The 27,096-nt window shown below is 37.7% G+C and overlaps 1 long non-coding RNA gene across 1 annotated transcript; it reads left to right on the top strand.

Moving 5' to 3' along the window:
• The first annotated feature begins 1,279 nt into the window (after window positions 1-1,279).
• Window positions 1,280-24,022, top strand: LOC122803788. Its single transcript, XR_006365150.1, has 2 exons — window positions 1,280-1,719; window positions 23,747-24,022. It is a non-coding gene; the product is annotated as an uncharacterized LOC122803788 (long non-coding RNA).
• The last annotated feature ends 3,074 nt before the right edge of the window (window positions 24,023-27,096 follow it).

Genomic DNA, 27,096 nt, shown 5'->3' with positions numbered 1-27,096 from the left:
GACAGAACTTCACTTGTTTGCCTAAATACAATCTTATTCTTGTAGCATTTTAGTTGCTTATTCTGTTTCTTATAACATTTAGGTGTTTCAGATACAGAATAACTGTTTTATGCAGCTATTACATAAAATATAGGAAATAATTTTGCCCTAAAATCTCAAGACATTTGCCATTTTTACAATTTTTTTTTTTTTTTTTTGCAGGACACAACTGCCCAAAGAGGGACTGTCCCTCACAAAGTGGGACACGTGGTAACCCTACATTCGGGTTGCCACCTTTTCAAATGTCCAAAGTGGGACATTTTTTGTAGAACCATGAAATTTTGCAGGATAAAACATACCCACGGCCAGTTCAAAGGACAGAGCTTCACTTTTTTTGCTAAAATAACAGCTTATTCTTGTAGCATTTGAGGTGCTTATGCTATTTCATATAACATTTAAGTGATTTGGATACTAACTATTTTATGCAATATAAAATAGTTTTTGTCCTAAATCTCAAGACATTTGCCATTTTTAGTTTTTTTTCGCAGGACACAACTGTCCAAAAAGGTACTGCCCCAAAAAGGGACAGGTGGTAACCCTATCTATCAGACCTCTCAACCAATTGGGGACAAATTTCAACAGACTCAGGGACAACTCATGAAAAAATCAGGGACACTTTTAAAATATTAGTGCTATTAACTTGAAACATTGACAGAATCAGATCATATGAATTAATACACATTTTCTGAAGTAAAAGAAGTCTATAACTCTTAATTATTGTCATTATTCATTAAGTGTAATTCACCACCTTTCCTCCAAAAGTCACTAGTTTTAGGAGGGATTAAGAGGGACAGAGCTAAAATTTTAGTCAAAATCAAGGACAGTTGAGAGGTATGCAAACTATACTGTCAAGGACTGGCTGCCAACCTCATGTTCAGAATTCCGAAATTTGTTATGCTATGCAATCATTACATGGAAAGCTTTCTCATAAGGTGTCGAGTATTGCTCCTGATCTGTTAGGTGTAACACGTATACTCGGCTGCCCCGAGAAATCAAATATTTGTTTCCTATTAAATGCAAGAACGGGACGTTTTGTTGAGTTTGGTTTCTTTAAAATGCAAATTTTAATGGTTCCAAGTCTGCATAGCTACCCATGGAAATGGTTAAGGGAACATCTTTATTATTTACAAAAAAACATGCAACAAAGAAACAAATCGTGTGTGTGTATTTGGGGGGGGGGTTAGTCTGGGCGGAACGCCATGTGATGGGGTAGTGGCAGACAGAAGCATTTTCCCTGCTATGAAACCGCAGCAATGTAAGCTTGCATTGACAACCTTCGTTAGTACCAGTGACTTCAGCAGTTTAGTTTGCTGTCTCCTACAACGCGTTTAACGCGTTGGCTACGAATTTTCCTGCATCCGCAATGGGAAACAGTCTTATCTAGTGCATGACTGAAATTATTTTTACGTCTATACGGTTCGCCAAGGAGTAAACACTACACTTAGCATTTCATTTCTACCTTTTCTTTGCACATGAATCTAACAGATGCTGCAAGAAAGCTAGCACAACCAACATAGCAGGCCGTGATGCAAAGCCAGTAGGAAAAGGTCAGTTATCTTCCGTCCTCCCGTGTTTCGGATGACAGCTACAGGTTTGCCATGGCAATGGCACTATGTAACTTGGGGTGTACATCTGGAGAGATGGCGTTGAAAGAAAATACCCGTTAAACCACACTTTAAGGTATGTTTAAAGCATAGTAAAGGAGTACACTAGGTAATGAGTTAAATAGAAACGAGAGTTCACTGATTAATTAACCATTCTGACAGCGATGTGTTGGAAGACTAATCCCGAATAATCATCGCTTTTGTTTTACTGCTTACTCCTAGAAGATGTAATCTTTATTACAACTGAACAGTTTAGGGTAAAACTTAACGGTAATTACTCATTGCACTGAACCACTTTTATTTGTATCTTTTCTTCAGCAATACAACAGAGAATATTTTATTTAACCACTGAATATGTCTAATAGAAATGTCCGGTCAGCGGAACTTGGGACATTATGAGTTCTCATTTACTACAGGTGTGTGCCTTTTTTGGGGTGGCAGTAATCCAGACATTTCTAAGAGCAATTTGTATAGTAACAACACAATATTGTTCGGTTTTCATATGCAGAGAGAGGGCACACAGGGCACAAGCCAGCGTAATAGCATGACCAGAAGCCGAAGAGCTTTAACTGGTGGATTCAACACTGAGTGTTCGTGGGCCCATTGCTAGGGGCAACTACACATAACGCTGATAGAAACTGTAGATAAAAATCAAGCGTCTAGTATAGTGCCACCTTTCTATGTGGCAAAAAACAGACCAAAGCCACACCCCTTGTATATCATTCAACCCTGCCTCTCCTCCCATTTCCCCGCCCACCCATGCGTTCTTCTGCCCATTTATGACGTACACGCCTACGAGGTGGAATGCTTTCATGATTTCATGCTTGTCAACCTCGTAGAGCAATAAATCTGGACGAACCATAAATAAAATTGGGATAAAGACCCAAAAACAGGGGCAGTAATTTTTATATATAGCTCTTACAAACTTAGAAAGTTGATAGAATAACAGTTTTTGCATTTAACATGAACTTTCTGAAGGGTATGAAGCCTGAAACCCAAACTTCTTGTCATTCTTTATATTACTGGAATTTTAGATTGAGGTGTATGTGTATGGCAATTAACGTTAAAAAGTACAGTTGTGTAAGTAAATTTACCATAACAGTAAATGTTTGAATGACCACTGCTGCAGTAGCCTTAGCTGTATGGGTTATATCTTGTGAAGGTTATAACAACCATAACATGCCTCTCAACCTCTTACCGCAATAAATCTGGACAAAGCCTAGAGTGATGGGCTAACAAAGGCAGGCACACAAATAGGGGCAGATTTTAAATACTGCTCATATAATCTTAGGAAGTTGCAAGAATAGCAGGATTTGTGTTTGCATACATTTTCTGAAGGATATGAAGTCGATACAATGCATGTCATTATTTAGTGACTTCAGTTCTCATTGATTTGGCAGGAGACCACAAATTTTATGAGGAACAGACCAAATAAATATATGAGGCAAAAATCTAGATATTCTGTGAAAATCCCGATATTCGAGAGGTATGGCATCTGGCCAGCTACCAAAGCTTTAGGACACCTTCCAAATATTCAAGCTGTCAGGCAGCTTCAGCTAAACAGACTAAAATACATGGATTGGCACAAAGCCTTTCAGAGCTTTCCTGCCAACATACAGAGGGAGCCTGAGCCTTGAAAGGCCAATGTTAGGAACAACAAAAAATAGACAACCACACCCAGGCATAAACAACGCACCCCAAAATAAAGGGGATTTATTTATTTTTATTTAACATTTGTTTGCTGGGAAAGTCTGACTGGGATAAAGTCCATTTTCAGCAGAGGCCCAGGTAGAAATGCTCCAGGTGCATGTCTTTGGAATGGAGGGAGGGAGAGGCTACTGCAGTAATGATCATCCGAAGATCTACTGTTATGGTAAATTTGCTTACACAACTGTACTATTTTCATCATATTAATCACTGCTACAGTAGCCTTAGCTATAGGTACATTACCTTAGCTAAGTAGATTTATTGAATGAGGCCGAAGGAGAAGTGTCTAGGAGTCCCTAGAGAATGGTCTTTGTAAAGCCTGATTTGGACTTAGAAAAGGAATCAAGCTTATAATGCTTTGTAAAAGTATATACAGAGGACCACATTGCTGCTTCTAGAATACCTCTGGGATCCAACACTTTGCAAAAAGCTATAGATGAAACCACAGCCCTGGTAAACTGGGCCTTGTTCCTGCTTGGAGGTGAGTATAACAAAAGGTTATTGCTGACAACCATTTTGAAAAAGTCTGTTTTGACACAGGTTGTCCCTTCTTCTTACCTTCGCAAGAAATGAACAACTGATCCGAAAATCTGAAAAATTTAGTTCTGTCAAGATATTACCTAAGTTGTTTGTGGACATCCAAGTTACAGAGTATCCTTTCTCCCTCATTGGAAAGAAAATGGGGAGAGGAATAGTTTGGTTTAAAGTAAACTCGGATACTACTTTATGCATAAAAGAAGGATTAGGTCTCAAAGAAACCCAGTCCCTGTTGAAAATGAGATAGGGTTGGGTCACCATTAGTGCTTTTAACTCAAATACTGTTCTTGCAGAGGTCAGGGCAATCTGTAGAACTGTTTTACATGTTAAGAACCTCAAGTCAGGCAGATTAGCTAGTTCAAATGGAGCAAGTGTTAGCTTCCCAACACAAAATTGAGATGCCAAGGGACCTCTTTCATAAACATTTTGACATGAGATTGCATTGAAAAGTAGGATCCATGGGCAAACATGCTGAAATGGCCGATAAATGAACCTTGATAGAGGAGTAAGAAAGGCCATTGGATAGTAATTCATACAAATATTGTAAAATCAGAGAACAAATAGACATGAATGGGTGCTGGTTATGTTGTTGACACCTACAAGAAAACCTTTTTCCATTTGGTAATATATGATTTTCTATTAGCAGGTTTTCTTGCCTCCATTAATACCTGCTGCACATCCTCAGTAAACAGGTGCTAAAACAAATTCAGACCTGATCATCCAGGCAGTCAGTTTAATTTGGTAGGCGTCGTGTTGTATCAAACACCCATGTTCTTGTGTGAGTAGATCCAGTCTGTGAGGAAGCTTATGATAATTACCCCGGCCATTTCCAAAAGAAGGGAGAGCCATGATTGCCTGGGCCTGAAGGGAATCATTTCACTGATCTTGGGAGATTCCTTCTGAATCTTCAGAAATACCTGGATATTTGTGGAAAGGGTGGAAAAGCATACAGGAACATTCTTGTCCAAGGAACAGAAAAGAAAAGGCATCTGTCTTCCAGACCTACTTGCAAAGAGTCCTTAGAGCAAAATCTTGCTAACTGATTGTTCAGAGAGGAGGCACAAATGTCTACTTGTGGAGCTCCCCATAGAGGGATCAAATCTTGGAAGACCCCCAATCTAGTTTTCATTCTTGAGGGTCTGCCCTTGTCTTGCTCACCTTGTCTGTTACACAGTTTTGCTCTGATGGAATGTGGGATGCCTGTAAAGTGAGATTGTGATGTGAAACTATAGCCAGTAAAGAGGACACAACCTGGTTCTCCCTTGCTTGTTGGTGTACCACACGACTGTGGTATGAAGAGGTCCTGGGGACCAAAGATGATTCAGAGAGTTGAGTGCCTTGATCAGTGCTTGCATCTGTCCTTCATGTCCACCACACCTTGTGCTTTTATCCCTTCTGCAGCCGCTTCCCAAGCAAAGTCCGAGGTGTCTGTGGTGACTGATTGCTTTGGAACAGAGAGTGAAAAGAGAAGACTTGGGTTTAGCAATATCTGTTGTTTGATTTGTCTTCTGACAAACCCCAGCTCAGGGACTTGAAAAGACAATGGGTGTTGGTGTTGGGACGAAAGACACTTTAGATACCACTGTATCTTTTTCATGTGCAGTCTTGCTATCATGAAAATCATAGATGCCATGAGACTCCAAATCCTGTATTCCTTCAGAGTGACTGAAGTCTGTGTAGAAAAACCCAGAAATACATACATACATACATGCATACATACAAATATTTCAAGCACAGGCATTAATGCCCTTCTAGCTTGCTAATATACCAAAACACTTGCTCCCATAATAAGTGTCTAGGCTGTTTTTAAAAATATCGAAGCTAATACTTGCTTTAATGTAATTTGGTAGTCTGTTCCATGCATCGGCTACTCTGTCAGAGAACCAATTAGTACACTTCTCATTCCTATAGAATCTTCTATATAGGTTGTCTGATGATTCTGTAGTACTTTTTAATAACCTCAAAAATTCCCAGAGGTAGTTGTCTCTAAATGCTCTATATACCTGAATAAGATATACTCTTAGATATCTTTAAGATACACTGTACAAGTTCCGATATTTTAGTCTTTCATAATAACTTACATTTTTACATCTGTGGATGCCCTTGGTTTATTTCCACTGTACTCTTTCCAGTTTACTCATGCTTGTTTTCTTATAGGGATTCCGTATTGTTATTCCATACTCAAGTTTGGGTCTAATGTAACTAACAAACAATGACTTCATTATTTTTGATTTCCTAGACTTTATAAATCTTTTTATACCACCTACAGTTCTATAAGTATCATTAACCAATTGGTTGACATGATTAGAAAAATGCATAGCTGAATCTAAGCATATACCCAGGTCCTTAAATGAGTCTACAGTTTCAATCACTGTGTGCTGTATTAAATATTCACCTTTCAATTTATGTCTCCCAAATCGCATATGTTTAGTTTATGATGCATTTATCAGCATATTATTTTCCTGTGCCCAAATGGTCAATTTAGTCAAGTTATTTTGCTGATATGCCTTATTAGTAACACATGTAATCAGTTTACCCAGTTTCAGGTCATCTGCATATAGAGTGTAGAACACCTCAGATGAAAAAGTTAGGGCTGAAAGATGCAATCTAAACAAGTAAAGGTCTAGGACAGAGCCCTGTGAGACACCCTGACTGTAACCAAGGATTTCACGTGTCCAGTTGCTGCATGATACTTGCTGTGTCCTATTTGTAAGCCATGCAGCTATCCATCTTATCAAGAGTACATCAATACCTAGTTGTACTAATTTATTGATAGTGTTTTGGGTATGATCCTGTCAAATGCTGAAGTTAAATCTATAAAAATTACATCACAGCTCAATTTTTCATTCATGGCTGTTATTATATTTTTTATAGAGCATCACATTACAGGTGGTAATGGATCTATTTTCAACATATGCATGCTGATATATGGTTTCAAGTCCCACCCCATCCGGTTCTGACAATAACTCATCCAGTATTACCTTCTCCATTATTTTTCCACAACATGAAAGCAGACTTAAGGGTCTGTATGATTCTGGGTTTGTCCTACTCCCCTTTCCCTTAAAGAAAGGCTTAATACGCGCATGTCTCCAATCTCGAGGAATCTCCTCATATTTATATGACCTAGTGAATAATAGATATACTGGTAGTGTAAGTTCTTGCTGAAGTGTTCTCAGGTCATTGTTACTAATTCCGTCTCCTCCCTGCGCTTTGTTTGGATCCAGTTTGTGCAGTTCTTTTTCAATATAATATAATTTGATTCCAGTATCTGGAGTTAACTGGATGTCACTCGGACAACTTATCACCCCTTTTGTGGAGCCAAACTGTTTTGCATAAGATTTTGTAAATATATCTCTAATCTGTTGTGTCTAAGAATACATTTAAGAATCTGCACACAGTTTATCAGTTTATATGTCTTTACTCCTTCCACATCTTATGTATCTATAAAAAGGTTTCCTATTATGCTCAATATGTTTATATAAATTTTCTTCAAATTTTTCTTGATCTTGTCTCACACTATGCTTAATTTGTTTGTCCAGCTTATTTATTTCAGTTTTCAAAGTTGTAGTTTGACCTGTCTTCCATTTCTTATATTTTTTGTCTTTTACCTTAATCAGATATCTTGTACTTATGGAAATATATCCCCCTGATGTTTATGCCTAGATCCTGATGTTAAACATTTTTTTTTAATTTTTTGAACTCAAGCAATTTCTCTTTCAAAACTTTCCACATTGCATATGCAGTTTTTCCTCTGAACACCTCATTCCAGTTAGTTTTATATAGTTCATAGGTTCATGGGTAGGTACTAGGAATTCAGCCCTGGGGCCTATACAAGCCCAGCCAAAAAGGTACCCTGGCTTTTGCCACCCAAGAAAATTATTTTCCTGTGCCACTGTCGAGCAGAGCCACAGAGGTGATCCCCGGGGTGAATTTCCTATTTCCCATCCAATCTTCAAGATTTTTCTTGAAAAGTGCTAATGAGGAGCTTTGTTTGATATAGATAGGTAGTTTATTCCAGAGTATGGGAAGTCTCTGGGACAGGAATCTATCCCTCCAGCATGTTCTGTTTATTGTGGTGACAAGGTTTATGTCCCTAGAGTGTGTAGCTCAGAGGGATTGGGATTTCTTTAAGTGGAGCATGTCCAACAGCTCTGGGTTTGACATAGCTTTGTATGTTAGGCAGAGATCACCTCTGTGTAGGCGATATGCGACGGAGTAAAGCTGGAGTTTTTTGAGACAGTCTGCGTAGGGCATCTGTTTGAGGCCAGTAATCCTTTTTGTGAGGTATTTCTGCGGCCTTTCCAGTTGTTGTAGATGTCTTGTGAGGTACATACCAAAAGGGGCATTGTACTCTATAATGGGTCTAATGAGTGATGAGTAGAGGGGAACAATGACCTCTTTTTTTCTGGGCGAGAAACCTTTTGTGATGAGGGTAGAAGGATTTCCTGACTACTGTGGTGATGTGCTTATCAAAGGAGAGACTGCTGTCCACCTGTGTCCCAAGGTCTCATCACACTTTTGGTGTTAAGTATACTACCGCCTATGTTGTAGTTCATGGGTACAAAGTTTTTACCAAAGGGGATGACAGTGCACTTTTTGGCATTGAGCTTGAGGCCATGGCTTTGACACCAGGCATCTGTCTCAGTGAGGCCCTTTTGTAGGATGTCGACATCATTAGGAGTTTCGATTATGGCTCCTAGTTTGCAGTCATCTGCGAACTTCATTAGCCAAAGACCTTCTGTGTTAGCCTGTACTTCAGAGAGGTAGATACCAAACAGGAGAGGACCCAGGACTGAACTCTGAGGTACTCCACTTGTCACTGGTCTGAAGATGGATTTGGAGTCTGCTACTTTCACAGTGTAGGTTCTGTCAGTGAGCCAGTTGGCAACCCATCTTGTGACATAGGGATTTATACCTACTTTAATGAGTTTATCTATAATTCCAGAGTGGGGGATGGTGTCGAAAGCCTTGGCAAGATCTATTTAGGCTGCTTGAACCACGTTACCCTTGTCTGCTGCTTTGGTGACTGCTTCAAAGAAGTCTATCAGGTTTAGGAGACATGATCTGCCTTTTACAAACCCGAACTGGATGGGGTCCAGAGTTTGGAGATTACCAATGTCTTTGTTTATAAGTTCTATGATGATACGTTCCATGGCCTTACAGACCAGGCTCATCAGGCTAATGGGGCGGTAGTTCCCGGGGTCCGTGGTGGCTCCCCCATTGTGGAGTGGGATAACCGTCACTGTGCACCATTCAGCAGGCACAAAGCCTGAGGTGAGGCTATGATTGAACATGGTACTTAGGTGCAGTGCCAGTTCGTTCTGTAGTTCATGTAGAACGCAGCCTGGGATGTTGTCGGGTCCCATGGATGCTGTTTTCTTGGCTTTGGAGAGTGTGTTTTTTACCTGTGCAGACGTGATTACAGGAACTTTGCATTCTTCTGGTATAGAGACTGTTTTGCTTCCATATAAACTGTAATTAACCTTCTGTGCATTGGCTTAGATTTCAGTTTGGCAGAATTATCTAGCAACAAATTAACCTTTATAACCCCATGATCACTACACATAAATAGTGGTAAAACTTGACTTACAGCAATTTATTTAGGAACAAAAACAATATCTAGTATGTTTCATCCCCTGGTAGGTTTTTTACAATCTGAAGTAATTGCTGTTCCTGAATATACATTGTGAATAATTTCCTCACTAAACATTGTTGAATCAATATTATTCTAGTCTGTTTCTGGTAAATTTAAGTCCCTGGCTAATATTGTTCTTCCCTCCTGTGCTTCATGCAAGAAATCTATGAATTCCTCTAGGTTATCTGCACTTGACTTTGGTGTCTATACACTCCAGCAATTGTTATATGTTCCAGGGTTGTCTTTATTGTCACAGTTACATAGTCTATAATATAATCATAGGTCAGGTCTCATAACTATCTTTAATCCCTGTCATAACACCTCCATCTGATTTTTTTGTTAGGATGTCTGTTACAGTAAAAACATTTATACCCTGACAGAACTGGTTTCCAGTCATTGTTCTTTAACCATATTTCACAAACAATAACAACATCAATCTTGTGGGAATGTAGCAAATTTTCCAATAAAAAAAAAAACTTTATTATTAATACTCCTAGCATTACCAATCATCAGAGATGTATCAAATTTTGCTATCTGTGAACTGTTAAATTTTCGACCTGGCAAAAATCCTGCCTAGTGTTTGTCAAATACTGCAAAATATCTGTTGCTAATGTGATTTTTATCATATAAGTTGATTTAAGTTCTGCTTGAATTTTGTAGATACCGCTTTTGATTATTCTTTTCTTTTACAATATTTTATTCATTCAAGGCAGACAAAATTGGAGGAATGGGTGCAGGTTCTGGAAATTATTTTTGTAACAGCTCCTAGTAGTTTCTGAGGGACTGAGTTCACTGACTGAAAACATTGTCATATTCAGGAAATAGTCTAAGAGAAAGAGAGGCCCCCAGAGGGAGAATCAGAAACCGAATTCTCCTCTGAGTCTGAATCAGAAATCTAAGGAGAAAACCTGTAGTGGTCATTTATCCTCCTTCACAATCTTGAATCTTTTCAGAAAAATAAGTTTCTCTCTTTCTTTTACCAGAAACTACCTTAAAAGAAGAATCAATATCCTGAATTACGCCTCGCGCCAGACACAGTAAACTACTCCTGCGTAAGGAAATTTGAGGAGGAGTGGATACTTGCTTAGTTTTCTGCTTCTCTTTTAAAGGAAAAGTGGGGACAACAGTGTTGTTCCCTCTCCTAGGAGCAGCAGTAGTGGCTCTGCCTTGCCCATTGAGGGGACCCCAACAGCTGCAGAGGATGTGGCTAACCTCCAGTCCATTGTGGCAGGAGGTGCTACAACAGAGGAATTCAAGGTAAAAGATGAGTGGTCTGAGGTAAAAGAAGTAGTAAAAATAAAATCCACTAGATCCAGGTAAGCACAAATACAAGGCTAAAAATAAAAAATCCAGTATTTATTGTGCAAGCTTCTTTAGGCATGACGAAGCTTGCACAATAAATATTGGATTTTTTTTAGCCTTGTATTTGTGCTTACATGGATCCAGTGGATTTTATTTTTACTTCTTTTACATTTTTTTACTTCCACTGAAGTTATCACCAGGTTATATTTCTTTTTCTGGTGTGAGGTACAAAAATGGCAGAGTCACCCACCTGTGGTTGATACAAATTGCTAGTCTGCTGTGGTGGGAAAGGCTGCCTGCTTAACTTTTTTCTCTTTTGTTGCTGGAAGAAGGACTGACCATGGAAATGACAGTTTACTCCATGGTTAAGCCAAAAACGGTGCCTCTTTTCCAAGGAAAACAAGCTGCAGATGTCAGTAAAAATAAAAAAAAAAGTGTTTATAAGTCCCGTTTTTCCAAGACAAACACAGTGAAGAGCACTTCAAAACACTATACTAGCCTTACAAAGTAAAATAAACAGAATTTCTCCATATAAAATGTTTTTAGTTACTTTAAATAAGTTTTAAACTGACAGGAAAAATGAATGCCTTTATTTAAAAGTACAGTACAGTCTTGTTACAGTCCATTAAAATAGAAACTCTTAGCTTTAAAATAACTTTCTTGAAGAGGAAAGTATAATAATAAGCAAAATTATTTAATGGATTATTTTTTTCTGAATGGGAACTTTTCTGTCCAGTCAATGAACAGCACAATCAGACTGCCAATCCTGGAAAGCCTCAGAGGAGTGTACTGTTCGGCAGCAATAAAACTCTGAAGGGGTTGGCATCCAAACTTGTCTTTTAGTTAGCACCACTCTAACTGCCTGATTGCTTGGGTGCATGAAAGGTACCCTGAAGCTTTGCAACCTGGACGAATGTTATATCCTTGGTAGTATATATCCTGTATAGCTAAAGCTACTGCAGCAGTGATCAATATGATGGATATCAGTTATTAACATATATGGTATTAATCAAGATCGAATAAGAAGAAGGATAGAGAGCGAGAGCGAGGTGGGCCAAAGTGAAATGAAGCGGCACATAAGAGAGAGAAATGATAGGAGTACTACCTGTACCAAGGTGTTAGGTAATGTGACTATGAGACGGTAGCAGAAAGAGAAAGTTGTATTACTTGAAAGAGAAAAGTGTAAGAGGGTGGAGTAAGTTGATAAAAGATATATAGTGTAGATAATACACATGGATTGTCAGTCTGGATGTGCATGTGGAAGAATGAGTTGCTAGTATGCCAGAGAGAAACTTAGCAGTTATAGATATTACATTCAAAGCAGTGCAGAAAATACATTGACTGTACACAGTATGGTAGCGGGTCTGTAGAAGGGATAAAGAAACATTGTATAATAATGATATATTGTATTTAAAAGGAAAGTATGCAGGGATTAATGATAAGGAAAGGGAAGTAGAAGAAGTACAGATTAAGTACACTGTGCAGGATTTTTGACCCAGTAGTTGTCTTAGATGATAATTGATAGCAGAATGAGGGGAACATTTTAGAATGTAGGGAACAATTTATTTCATTGCTCTGCAGTGTGAAAGAAGAAACCTGAATTTTCCGAGAGAGTATCTGATTTTAGAAGCACCAGAGTGAGACTGTTTGCAGGTTATACTGATTTAGGAATATTGCTTTTAAAGATCGTAAGTGTGGTGAAGGACAGCTGCCATTGAATAATAATGAGACACTGGTTTTCCATTTTTCTGGAAAAATACTAGAAAGCTGACATTTTGCATGTTTAAGTTTTCAAAAACATATGATTTTCATAGAATTTGGCACTACAGGTCAGTGCACTCATTTACAACAGTGTGTATGTCTTTGATATTTGCTACCTGTAAAGGATTAGTGAATTCCATTGAAAGGCATTTTACCGAGTACATTTTTAAGATGGCTTGTTTGAGCAAGTGTTTTTTCACTGAACAGAGGGGTAAGAAAGTTTTTCTTTCCTCCACTGATGTGCATTCTTGGAGTTAATATATTTAAATATGCGGGGGTATGGGGGAGCACATTGTTTTACCTATGCTATGTTTTGGACTTGTGCTGCTAACATTTTGTGGTGAGAAAATACAAGAGTTCTTTACCTTACTGTTGTGAGATCTTGGGGGTCAGAGCCAGATCATGGTTAAGTGCAGCCCTGAAAAGGGTAATGGATCAGCCACCCCCATTGCCATAAACACTGTACAAACCTGCCATTATGCACACTATTTTCTTTTTTACTGCTACAGCGATTAGAGATATTTAAAACTTTTATTTCAAATTCTGTAGCACAAACAGTGATAGCCATTTGCTAAACAAAACAATGCAGCCTTACAATGAGAACAGACTTAGCATGAACAGTAAGCTTCTCTGTCCTAGAAACTCGCACTCTTTGAAATGGCATAGAAACTCACAATTAAAGAAAATACATCTGGCCATTGGCAGATTAAGTTTACCTTTGAGCTGTTTTCAAACCATAGGCCCCTTGCATACATTTTTAGGACCATGAGTACATGCACATGTTCTTTGCACCAACCTAATTGTATTGAATTATATTCCTTGTATAATATTAAATTATATTCCTTGTAAAATACAGCACTACTTGTTTAGGAATCCGCGGTGGTGCAGCGGTAGCGTTGTTGCCTCACAGTAAGAGGTTCTCCTGTTCAATTCTCAGCTGGAGTGCCTTCTGTGTGGAGTCTGCATGTCCTCCCCGTGGTTGAGTGGCCTCCGAAAGACATGTGTGAATGGGTGTGCCTTTGCTGAAGGTTGGGCGTCAGGCTGGCAACTCAGCACCATATAAATCTACTGCTAATCATTAGTGGACCGGAGTTCTGCTGTGGCAACCCCTAACCGGGAAAAGCCAAAAAGACAAACAACAAAAATAAAGCACCACTTGTTTAAGTGTGCCTTAAATTTGTAGGTTTGAACATTTTTCCAGTATACAACAAAACAAAATGTATGAACCAGTAAGGGCAAAGCTACCCATTGCAGAACATTTCAACCACAAAAAGTAACTCAAACTTCAGTCATTACAATCCACAGTATCAGCCATATACAAAAATCTCTGCAGAAGTAAAAGTCATCTGAGTAATTACATATTAAAGAGATCTATAGCTAATGAAGAGGTTGCTGCTGGCAATAAGCTTTACATTTTAGTGTTTCACGTACAAATTCAGTGCCTGCTGCAATTGAAGAATAAACTGCTCATGTTGCATTAAAAAAATGGTAAGCTGGTAGTATTGCAGTAAAGAATAGCTCTCAAACAAACTGGCAACAGGTTCATAGTTACTAGGCATCTCATCCAAAGGAAGACATACTCAGGAGTGCTACACCCTATTCACCACTTAAAGAAGGCACTTGAATATCAGCAATCTATGTACATGGTGTGGGTGCAGAACCCACAGCCTTCTGCACCAAGGGAAAGTATGCTATTAACACTGCTTTTAAAATTTATAGCACAAACACTGATGATGGCCATTTGCTAAACAAAACAGTTACACATTGAAAACAACAGAACAGTAAACTTACCTTGAAACTCAACATTCCATGAAAATGCAGAGAAGCTCAACAGGTTTTGAAAATGAACAGAAGCTCAGCATTGTTTTTAAATGAACAGAAACTCAACATTCTTTAAAATTCCACTAAAATTCCACAGTCTTTGCTGATGACAGTTTGGCAGCTGTTGTAGAGGATTCAGACTTTAGGGTTCTGTACTGAAGGTACATGGTTTGAGCCTGAATGAGATAACTAACCTGCCATTCCTAACTGTGATATTTTACTTACACACACACACACACACACACACACACACACACACACACACACACACACACACACTTAAAATATTACAATGGAATCATGGTAATGACCAAAAATTGCACTTGAAAATCACAGGTGTATTTCCCGAATTTCATGAGAATCTCGGTTTCTTGTATATTTAATGCCTACATTACAAACCTGACTTAATGAAAACCACCTAATCTTAATTAAAAAGAACAAAAGCAGTATCCACGATAGAAGGCACTAACCAGTAATTTTTGAACAATGTTTATCTGTGTGTGTTCGAAATAAAATTGGACAACTCTGTATCAAAAATTACTGGTTGGTGCCTTCTATCGTGGATACTGCTTTTGTTTGGTTTTGGTGACTTTTGGCAGTATTATTCCATTTTCTTCGTACTTTATTAATTAAAAAGAAACCTAAGGTAATTTTCCTCCTTGACAAGTAAAAGGGTAACATCCAACCTTCTTTTTGGGATTCACTTCCAAAACTGAAGTTGTACAACTCTGAAAATATCTTGGAATAACTATTGATAGTAACCTCTTCTGCAAACAGCATACTAGAAATATTACAACAGACCTCCAGAAAAAGACTGGAGCTCCATACAGGTTAAAGCGTGGCCTACTAACAACAGTAAGAAAGGAAATAACTGAACCATTACTGTTGCCAACAAGTGTTGTATAGAATCTCTGCCATGGGAAACTGAAGCAAAAACTTTACCAAACTATACTGTTGTAGCTCTACAACAGGATAGCAAAATTCACAACAAACAAGCCATTCAGCACTCAGCACTACCTCAGCTTGCAAAACATATACATGATGCCATACAAAAAAACAAAGTGCATACAACCAGCACTTATTCATAAGATACTATTCACCAAGCTTTTCAGCAAGGATATAGGAGACTTTCAAACACTTGACCCAACCCAGTTTAGTTTTGTTAAAGGGAGATCCTGCCTGTTGAATTTGTTGGACTTCTTCGAGACTGTCACCAAAGCCCTGGACGAAGGGAAATCTGTGCATACAGCTTACCTGGACTTGGCCAAGGCCTTTGACGTAATCTTGCACTCAGGCATCATTGAAAAACCCAGCTGGGGGTCAACCCATATACTGTCAGGTAGGTTGCAAACTGGCCCACCAACAGAACATATACAGTCAAAACAGGGGACTCCACCTCCATCAGCAGACCCATTACCAGTGGTGTTCCACAGGATCGGTGCCAGGGGGCCCCTATTGTTTGGAATTTACTTCTCAGAAGTACAGGCAAAAACAAAAGTTCTGTGGCTGACAAAGTTTGCTGATGACGGCACACTGGGAGCAGTCACTGAGTCCCCAAATGATGTCAGCATTCTACAAGAAGGACTTACGCAAACCAATGATTGGTGCTAAAGTCATGGTCTTAAACTCAATGCAAAAAAATGTATTATTATCCCCTTTGTCAAAAGTGATGTCTCTGCAGATTACCATATTAATAGTAATACCCTAAGCTCTAAATCAGTGGTATGAGATTTGGGCACACAGGTTGACAGCAACCTTATTTTGATCACCATTTCTCCATTTCGTAAGGAAGACCTTCTACGTTGCTCACTTCATAAGCAAGGACATAGCTTCCAGAACAAAATAGGTTATAATCCCCTTGAACTCTTCCCTTATCAGGCCAATAATTGAGTGCAGTGCTTCCTTTGGTATGTACCTAAACAGGCACCTACAGCAAATGGACAGACCTCAAAGGTTTCTCACAAAGAAAATTCAGGGTTTTCAGCACATGTCTTACAGGGACTCACTGAAATCACTGTCACTATACTCTGTATCATATAGACTACTCAGAGGTGACCTGTGCCTCGCAAACAGAACAACCTCTGATCCTGCCGTAATGGAAATGCTGCACATTTGTAAGTCAAATGGTACATGATTTACTCACTCTAGGGACACTAACCTAGCATGTGACATCAACAGAACTTGCTGGAAAGACACATATGCCTCCCAGAGGTTGCCTCTCCCCTGGAATAAACTTCCAATACAGGTTAGAAAGAGCCCTTTGTTAGCTCTTTTTAAGCATAGCTTGGATGATTGAATAGGAAACTGCAAATTCATCCCGGGGGTTTCACCTGTCCCCTTCTTGGATATGGGCAGTTGGTGCTGATTTAGATCTGCTTATAACGTAGGCCATATCTCTAGACCCAGAACAAGGTTTGGATTTGTCTTGACTTGTAAGGGCCCTAGGGCCATTAGCCTATTAACTTGCTATGAATCTATGAACCTGTATATAGACTGCAGTATCATTTAGCTCTCTTACCTTTATATATCCTACTCACAACACAGCTGCACATTTCTATAAATGGTCGCTGTTGGAGGAGTAACTGGGCAAATGTAGATATCACAGCTCTAAGATGTACAGCTGATCATAAATTTCAACTTTCAGATCTCTTTCCACTTATACTTGGCATTCCGTCCAAGTGTATAAAGTTAAAACGTGTGTCTTCACACAGTTACATTGGTGTGAAAGATGTTTTCCTTATACACAAACTGCATGCTTGAGTTACTCATGTTCAACTTACAGAATGCACTTCTTATACTATGGAATGTTAGTATATATTAAAATAATGCATTGTGCTTAAGTTATATGAATGGTATTTACCAAATCAGCTTGTTATATCTTAATGTTTTATATCAAAGAAAATGTATCCAGTTGTCTGTATTATTTATTAGAAAAAGGTATTGTATATGCAAAGTCTTCTTATTTTACTTGTGTTCTGTGCTGTTTTATCTCAAATGAAGATATCAATATAACTACTTATGATGGATTTTTCTGTTTCTAAAACATTACTTAAGTCATATAATGTGGGGGTGGCTTTCCCACTTGGATCCCCCTCTGAAAACAGACTTTTTCAAAGTAAACTAATATTTTTCATGAATTGTTTTTGCTTGAATTTTTTTTCTAGGTGCTTTTTAACCCCATTTACCTGCAAACCATCAAGCCTTTCAGCCCCATTCATTCCCTAGTGGAAGTGAGCCATCAGGTCTGCAAGGATAAGAGCTATTTGGAGGGGCCATCATTCAGGCAGATTGTGTGGAGTTTGTGCTTCTTCCGGCATCCCAACAATGAGAGTATTTGTGTAACTCTCTAACAAGTTTTCTGACCAGGGGGGTGGGTACTTGCATCAGAGTAGGACTGACTATGCCCCCCCCTTCGAGTGTACACTCCTGAGTTCACTGACGTGGGCTACTACCAAGCAATAGTACAGTCAGCCAAAAGAACACAGTCAGACTGCCCACTGCAGTGATATCCCTTCTCCAACACATTGTGGCTATGCACATCCTTCTCTGCCCCCACCCCCCCAAGGATGTGCAATACCATCTCTCCCTGCCACTGCTGTCAGCTGCAAGAGCCACTAATCAAACTCAGGTCACCTGGCTAATAGTCAGGGTATTATCTTCTCTGTCACTGGTGATGGCTTCACTTATTGCCTGACATTTTCAACTGATGCAATAGTATCTTGTAAAACAATCTGTTACAATCCTTCACAAAGGATTTTTTTTTCTTTAAGCACATCAAAGATGTGACTTTGTCATGTAGTGCCTGTATCCTACACTTCAGCTGACTTATTTAATGCTGCCCTTTTACCACATAGTGATCAGCATTATAACAATACTGGTAGTAACATGTAAACTACTCAAAATCAATCAATCGATCAGTAGCTTTCATGTGTTTCACTTGTGAGCCTGAGCTATGTTTTCATATGTATTGTAACCAGATAATTGCAGGTGAATGTCTGCTTGAATACAAAGTTATAATTTCCAAACTCAGACTTCACCTGAGCTTTAATCATGCTGTATCTGAAGCCACCTTGAAAGTGAAGTAGTCATAAATGGGAAGCAATACCTGTATAGCCCATATATCCCAGCCAATGTAAACATCCTGGTGCAAGTAATGCTGTTACTGTTAATGGCAGCTCTCATCACTGATCACTAGTAGATGTTAACATGCCCTCCACTCTATAAAAGACATTCAGGAGATTTATAGCTGGGTTGCTATGATGTTATAGTGAAGTCAGAGGGAGTGCTGTGTAGTGCAGGAGGTTGATATACAATAGTTATATCAGCTGCCGGTCAGTGTAACAGACCAGATATGTACTACAGTGATGCCAAAAACAGCAGTGTGTGGTGCATAGGGGATAGTTACAGAGAAATTAATATTGTAACTGATTTTATGTGGATAGCTGCAGCTACTTCCCGTGTTCTTTTTCTTTCTGCTAAATTCTTATTATGTAATTCAATTTAACTTTAATAAAAAATAGAAAGTAATTGTAAGAGGTGGGAGGAAAAACTTACTTTCACTGTAAGTTAATATTACTGTATCCATCACTGATTGATATCTGCTCTTGACTGTCTGCCATTTATTTGCTTCTGACACATTCCATCTGCTTACCTGACTCATTTATGCTATTAGTGGTATTTATTTACCACCAACCCACTATTAGTAAGATTTATTTCTCTATTTATTTAATTGAAAACTGTTGAATGGGGTAGTGGATTGAGCTTAGCTGGGCAGCTTCAGCCGTATACTAGTGTTACAAATAACCAATGCAGTAAAACAATAGATTAAGTGATAGAAAAGTAGCAAGTAAAAGCTTATTTAGTATAATGCATTGAGTGAAGATTAAGTAGGTAGCTGCTAGGTATGATATAACAAAAGGAAATAATAAAGCAGAACTACTGTAGCACATCATAGCCAGTGGCTCAACCAATAGGATACTTGCTTTTGATGCTGGGAGATCAGAAGACTGTGGGTGGTATTCCTATATTAGTTGCTTGGATTTGTTTCCATTGCTGACAATACATTACAACATCAGGGGGGGTGCTCCTTTGGATGAGGTGTTAAACCAATATCCCAACTGTCTCAGTTGTTGGGAAATTATCCCACAGTACTTATTAAAAAGAGTAGTGACACTTTATTCAGCCTTCCAAATTCTTTCCATGTTACATCTTTCCAAAATAGATTACTTCACAAGTTCACTTCACTTATACTTAACATATCTGGTGTTGTATAGATGATAGGATACCTAAAAGACCAACTCTCAAGCTATGTGATCCATGTCCTTATTATTGTCGCATTTCTTACAAAATAAATCATGGCATCTTTTCTGCCATATTGTCCATCCAGCCAAGGTAACTTTTATTTTCATTTGCTGACATTTCTTTATAAAACACATGAATCAAATTTTAAGACTTTTAGCTTTCAAATTTCAACATTATAATTTGTCCCAGAATCCATTTGATGTATTACATTTTAAATAGGAGAATTTCTTTGGTGCCATGGTCAAATTTCCACTAGTCAGTGAGAATAACCACATCACACATCCTTTAAAAGGAAGCCACTGGCCTAGGGAGACTAATCCTGTCAAGAAAATATTAAATAAAAGAAATAAATGAAAGTAAAGGTATTGAAGTATATAGGTTAGAATCACATAATGTACACAGTGGTTTAACTTACATAGTGTATGTCACAGATGTTGTGATAAGACATTATCGGTATATATTTATGTTATTTAATGTTTCCAACAAATATAAGAATGGCTGTGGTAACACAGAAGGATTGTGTGAGATTGCTCAGGTAATTGAACTTTGAAAGAGGAGCAATCTTCTCTAATAGACATGCAGTTATGGAGTTTACGATTAAATTCATCTTGTATTTAGGAATGTCTGCTACTGAATTTTACATTGCCTTGATATGACTGTTTATCATGGTGTCACTCGTTTGCATTTCTTACAAGGAAGTGACTGAACTGATAATACTCACAAGCCATTTTAAACATGTATATGTATAATTCATATATATGTATGAAGGGATATTACAAAGTGCCAACCTGAGGACAGGGAACATGGGAGGTGTGCTTAAGCAGAGATTGCTCTCCTTCCAAAATTAAAATTGTCACTTAAAAAACACTTTATTTGAATCAGCATCACGCAAGGCATATGCCACACATGTTGAAGTCAGAATTTTTTGATAGAGATCATATTATAAAATTAACAAAAAACTCACTGAAATGCCCATGCAGTATAACATCTAATCAAATAACTGCCAGACATATTATAGTGCATGTGATTTGTCCATACCTTTTCAGAAATGTTTTCCTAAGAAAACAGAGTAAAAAGGCAAATACCCCAAATCGCCATTAAATTCTTCAGCCATTGTTAACTCTGAACATGAATAACAAAACGTCCATCAAGAAAAATAAAAGTCTATACGTTAACTTTTAAATATGTTTGTCACATGAGAACATTTTCCAATCACCTGACTTTTAGATCCAGGACTGTGTGCTTGAATTTCTAAATCATAAGTCTCCTTCTTCAAATATAGGGTTTCTGTATTTTAAGAGAAGTAACCTGCTTCCATCTGCATGTAATCAGTTTTTTAACCTCCAAAAGGAAAACATCCAGAATTTTCCCTCCCCTAGCTTTTCAGTAATCAGAAATGGCATTAAAGTAGGAGTTAACTGAAGTTGTGAAGATCAAACCCTGTCAAGAAACCGTTGGATAACTACCTTAAATTGATTTAAGTTGTCATAGTTACAGAAGACATGTTTTATGTCACCCAGACAACCATTCTTACATCTGTAGAAGTAGCTGGGGACCCCTGGTACATACAGTTCAATCTAGCTGGTACATAAACATACTAAACTGAACACTACCAGCCAAATAATCAGTATATTCTGGACTTGGTAGACTATCTTGGTAACTGATGAATTTTTAGATCAGGTGTCATCTGCCAGCTTAACAAGTCTCTCACTCTCTTACATTAACTTATATTTCCTAGTTATCAAAGCTCTTACAGATAATAGCTTATATGTTGACCTTATTTGCTTTTCTACTAGGTGATCTTCTCCATTCTTGCAACACCCACTAAATAAAAGGCCACCTACAATTTTCCTCCATATTGAACACCTTCAGTTTGAGGGCCATCTTTGTAATAATGTCATACCAGTACCCCAAGTTCCAGACATAAAGAAAGGTTCAGGAGAAAGCACTGATATCCAAAAAACAGCCTGCAATATCAGGATTTTGCAAAAAAAATAAGCTGCTAGGGCCCAGAGCCAGAAAGCTATGCAGTCCTACTATTCTGGAACTGCACTCCATGAAATGCTTCAGCTGTATTAGGCCATGCCTTTGGTATTCTTCCTTTGCTTTCCTGATTGTGATTGAACTTCCCTTGTCAAAGTGAAAGTGATCTGAGAGTGCTAACTTGATTTAATATTCTGCTTTATTGTTACACTGTTACTTGGAACCTTTGCCCCTAAAGGGCTATTAAATATATATATTTTTTCCAAATAGCTTTATAAATAACTTCTGTTTAGGAGATATAACAGACTTAACAATGCAGCTTTAGCATAACACTTAAAATTTGAAACTTCCATACCCCTTTCTGAATGTGGAAGAGCAATCAAGTTTCATGCAAGCTGCAGTTTGTCCCCCCCCCCCAAAAAAAGTTCCAAAGTCTGATAATGCAGCCTAACAAATATCAAATCTGGGGGGACAGCTAAGAGTTCACTGGTAGCATATAAGATTAAAAGGAGTGCTTGGTGCTTGGACCCTCTTTGAACATCAAGAATTAACTTCTTCCACATAGATAGGTCATTTTTTTTCAAAATTATCTTCATAAGTAGAAGCTATAATATAATTTTAATGGTATAGAGGTGAAACTGTCTATATAAATTCATTTCTGAGACTCCAAGACTCCAGTGGTATCTTCAGTTTATTCATTTCTGCTTATATTATTGAAACCAATCAAGAAAGGTTATTTTTAGCAATTTGAAGTTACAAGAAAGTCAGGCTTTATCTAAGACTAAGGTTGATTGTCTTGAAACTAATGGTGTCTAAAAAGACAATGGGCAGCATGGGTGAAGACAGATTTGAGTCAATAATGTTGGTTCCACATAAGATTCACATTAGATTATTGGACTACATTAATCAGTCAGATAAATGAATGGAATAATTTGAAACAGCTTTGAGTTTTCATTCTGACCAGCTGCTGGATTTGAAAGAGGCATGAATAAGGTTTAACAAAGAATTATCATTTCAGAATCAGTATTGGAGCTGCTGGTGACTGAAATTGTCAATGTAGAAGATACTAACAGGCATAAAAATCTATGATTCATAGGTAATCCTGAAAAGAACAAGGTGGTGAATTGTGTGGCTGTCATGAAAGATATGTGGGTAGAATGGACTTTGCTGAGAGAAGAGATAAGAATTGACAGAGTCCACAGGGTTTTCTTTCTCAGTCACTCCAGATGAAGTTTCCTAGACTCCTGTTGGTATGCTTCCATACCCATGGACTTAAAAAAGGAATTTGCCAAATCTGCGGTCTTCTAGAAAACAATAAATAAATGTCAGAAGTAGCAGTGTGGCACTATCACGGTTATTCTTCTAGAAAAGGGCAAATGAGAACAACTTTCTGTAATACAATGAAGCTGTGAAGGATAGAGGTTTAAATTTAAATTGGTGTATACAGTCTGCTTTTGAGTGAAGTCTGCTGTGGAACAGTTACAACTTATGCTTCTGAGGATGCAGAAGCTGAACTCCATCCACTGCTGAATAATGGAAGTGAGAGCTCACTCTGCATGGCAAGAGTTGCAGTGGAAATCTTTCCAAGCACTATGGTGCAGCTGAGAATGGAAACGTGGACACTGACCCTGTCTTTAAGTGAAAAATGTTAGAAAGGGAGAATGCAGTTTTCAAGTGAATCAGAAAAGAAGTAATCCAGAAAGTTTGTTTCTAGTTAAGGCTGCAAGTTTCTGTCATTGAAGACTGACCCAAGATGCTAACTGTTTTGCCTGAATTTTTTTAGATGGCTGGACACCTGGGATATTGTTGATTTACCTGTAAGTATAATATTTCTGCATCCACAGCTCTGGGCTTGACTTTTAAAGAACTGGATTAATAAAATAAGATATTGAAGACTTACTGATTTCAACAATTTTCCTCTACTCAAAGCAATGTATATAATTTTGGTGTATATTTTGGTGTATAGTGTACCAAATATATAGATTTATTTGTATAGCATTGCTGCCTTTTAAAATGAAACATCCTAAGATAATGTTTTTGTCTGTACTTATAATAGGAATTAAGAAGAACATCCTGCAAGAAGATAGTTGATCTTTCCATTTGCCTTTTTGGGCAGGAAGAGGAATTTCTTTGTTTAATAAACTGAGGAGACATTTAAAGGATCGTTATATGACTGAAAAAAAAAATAACTGCTAAGAGTGACCCAAAGTGCAATGACATTTTTTTAACAAAGAATAACATTTTTCTGTGTAGCTGTGAATGTATGACATTGATGAAATGCAAAGGTTGCAATTAGCTCAATAAATAGAAATAATGCATTTGTAATTGTTAACGGTTGTTTTTAGTTGGGGGGGAAATGTTGGTCTTCCTGAATTATTATCCAAGCCTTAGATTTAACTCAAGGAATGAGATATTTTGAAAGTTGGATGCAAATATGACTGTAATTCAAAGTGAAGGGGTGCTCTGAAATTAATGAATGTTGTGCTGGAGAACATAACAGGCATCTTTTGGATACTACTGAGACTGTTGCATACATAAATCCAGAATCTTTCTTCTGTTAAAAACAAATTGTCTCCTTCTTTAAGAGTATAAGAGAAACTGTAAGATATGTTGTAGTTTTTCAAAGTTTGGACAAATTACTGTTGAATGTTGTTGTTATTTTGATATATATTATTTATAATTTATAAGCAGTTTTAGATTATGATGCAAGAATTGCCCTTTAGAGAGTTGCAAAATAATGCAACAGAAGTCAAAATAATGTTATATTTATTATTGAATTAAGTACCTGTTTGTAGCTTTTACAACCAAAAATTATGGGTAGATGCCAGACAGGAAGGTACTGTAATAGAGATCTCCTATATAATAAGTAATGTTTACGATCTTATCATGTAATGTTAGTGAATTGTCATTTCCTATTAAAAAAAAAAAAAAAAAAAATGCGGTATTTGTGTACTTTAGGCGGGTGGCCATGGTTCACATTGTTGCCTCACAGATATGTTATGCTTTTAAATGTTATAGTGTCATATGGGCTTTATAGTTCTATGACTGATATGAGAAACGGGAAAGCGTGTATTTTGCTCTGTTTTTTCGTTGAATTTAAAATGCTATGTGCAATGACAAGCGACTAAAAAGGGATCCTTTCCCAAATATGGGCATAACTTCCTTGAGAACTATAAGTAATAGTTTGATTGTACCAATTATAGGCATAATGCATACTATTGACCCATATGAATATATATGATTTATATAATGAGAATTATTTGTATTTTAAAAGTATTTTAATCTGTATATACAAGTCTTCATTACTGAATGTATGCACATCAGCGTGATTTTGATAAACTATCTTAATTGCATTTGATTTATTTGCTAATTGATTGAATAATTGGCAATGTCTTTTTTACTATAAAAATAGCTGAAATTTTAGTAAAATTTGTAACCTGATGAAGCGCATCTTGTTGCGTGAAAGCGCTTGTTTTTATTAATAAAAATATTTAAATTTTGCTCCTCGTGGTGGTTTCAAGCAAAACTTGATCTTCAGTTCTTCTACCTTTGATGCAAGGAACCTTTGGATGATCGGCTTTTGTCTTTTGCTATTGGTATTCCTTTTTTTGTGCTTAGCTGATCAACACACGATGGAAATACCGAATATTGAATTAGACTACAATCCAGTAAGTACGATGGCAAATGAAAATTGGAACTGTCTGTTTTATCAGAAAGAGAATCCGCTATTGCAAATGGACATTAATGGTGATGCCCATACTAGTCCGTCCAATACTAGTGAGAATTTATATGAATTTTTTGGAAGTTTGAGAAATCTGGAAAATGATCTTTATCGCCTGCATAGGCTCGTCTGGCAGAGAAGGCATCTACAAGCCTGCATACATTTTAAGGTTATCCCTCGTGGCATGCGGGTTCTGTGCATGCCGACTTACGGGGATAGCCATCCAGAATTACTTTGTCAATGGCAACAGCTGAACATTGATTTTGGAAACAGATATATCCAGTTGCTGCTGGACTACTTTGCACCGATTGAAGCGGAGCTCCTTGTGAAGGTAGAGGAACAATATAAATTACTTACTGCTAATTATCAAACTGAGTTTTGTAACTCAAAGGTGCAAGCCATGAATAGACAGTTAGCTTTATACAGTAATAAATTGGAGCAGATAAAAACTAGAAAATTAAAGCGTGATTGTGAAGATTTTCATCTCGGCCGTATTTTTGTTTGGCCGAGAACCAGCTTGAAAGATAGTTCGCAATCTACACAAGCATCAGTAGCCCCATGCCCTACTAACAATGATACAGTGACTGTGTTGAATGACTCAATGAACACTAGATTAATGCCAGAAAATGTTATTAATGGAGAACCTAATGTGTCCGATACACCTGTTGCATCCCTGCCCTGTAATCAGCAGGGATTAGCTAACCAAAGTGCTTTGGGTGCCAAATCTAAAGCTAGCAGTTTGAATCATAGATTTATGGCACCTGTACCTTTAAATTTTCCTCTCCCTTACAAAGGTGCAGTACGCACTCGTTCCAACAGCCGGGGAAGGGGAAAAAGGAAACTATCGGGAGAAATGCCGGAACAAAGAAGAAAAATGAAAGCCTGAATTGCTTGTTTTTTAATTTAACAACAAGGACATTTACATCGAATGAACAATATGTCTTAAATAAGGGTTTGTCATTTATCCCCTCAAAACATAGCATTGTATCTGATACTTTGATAGGTTTACGCTTGTTTTGTTGAAAACTATCCCTCAAGGTTTTATTTAAAGATGTTTTACCTAACAATAATATTGGTCAAGATACCATAATCTGTAGAAAGAAAAGTACTTTTGTACCTCCATTAATACAACCTATTGAATGCTTTATGAAAACATGTGAGCGTGACTTTTATCACTATTATGACTGTCATGATAGCAAAGGTAATTTTGTTAACTTAAGCTCAATAGAGAAATGTGAACTACATGGTCTCTGTAATGATACAAGTTTGGTGTTTAAACCGGCAGATAAGGGAGGGGGGATTGTTGCCATGGACACAACTTTTTACCAACAACTAATGTCAAATATGTTGAATAATGACAGTGCATATAAGGTAATAGAGAAATCGGATGTCACATCAATAGTGCAATATGTACATGATACCTTTTATGATTTATTGATGACAAGATCTATAGAAAAATCTCTCTATGATTTCCTTATGATAGAACTACCTTTGATACCCACAATCAAGGGTTTGCCTAAGCTACACAAGGACAAATATCCACCTCCATTGCGTCCTATTGTATCAGGTGACCATTGGGTCACACAAAATGCATCTTTATACATACAAACCAAACTGGGAATACTGGTGAAAAAAGTACCTACTATACTACAGGACTCCTATGAACTATTGGGTGACCTTAAATT

Source organism: Protopterus annectens, chromosome 1.part1, assembly GCF_019279795.1.
Source record: "Protopterus annectens isolate FY-2018-M chromosome 1.part1, PAN1.0, whole genome shotgun sequence".
In the NCBI taxonomy this organism is placed as follows: Eukaryota; Metazoa; Chordata; order Ceratodontiformes; family Protopteridae; genus Protopterus; species Protopterus annectens.
The sequence above is the reverse complement of the archived record's forward strand: the minus strand, read 5'-3'. Positions and strand labels throughout refer to the sequence as shown.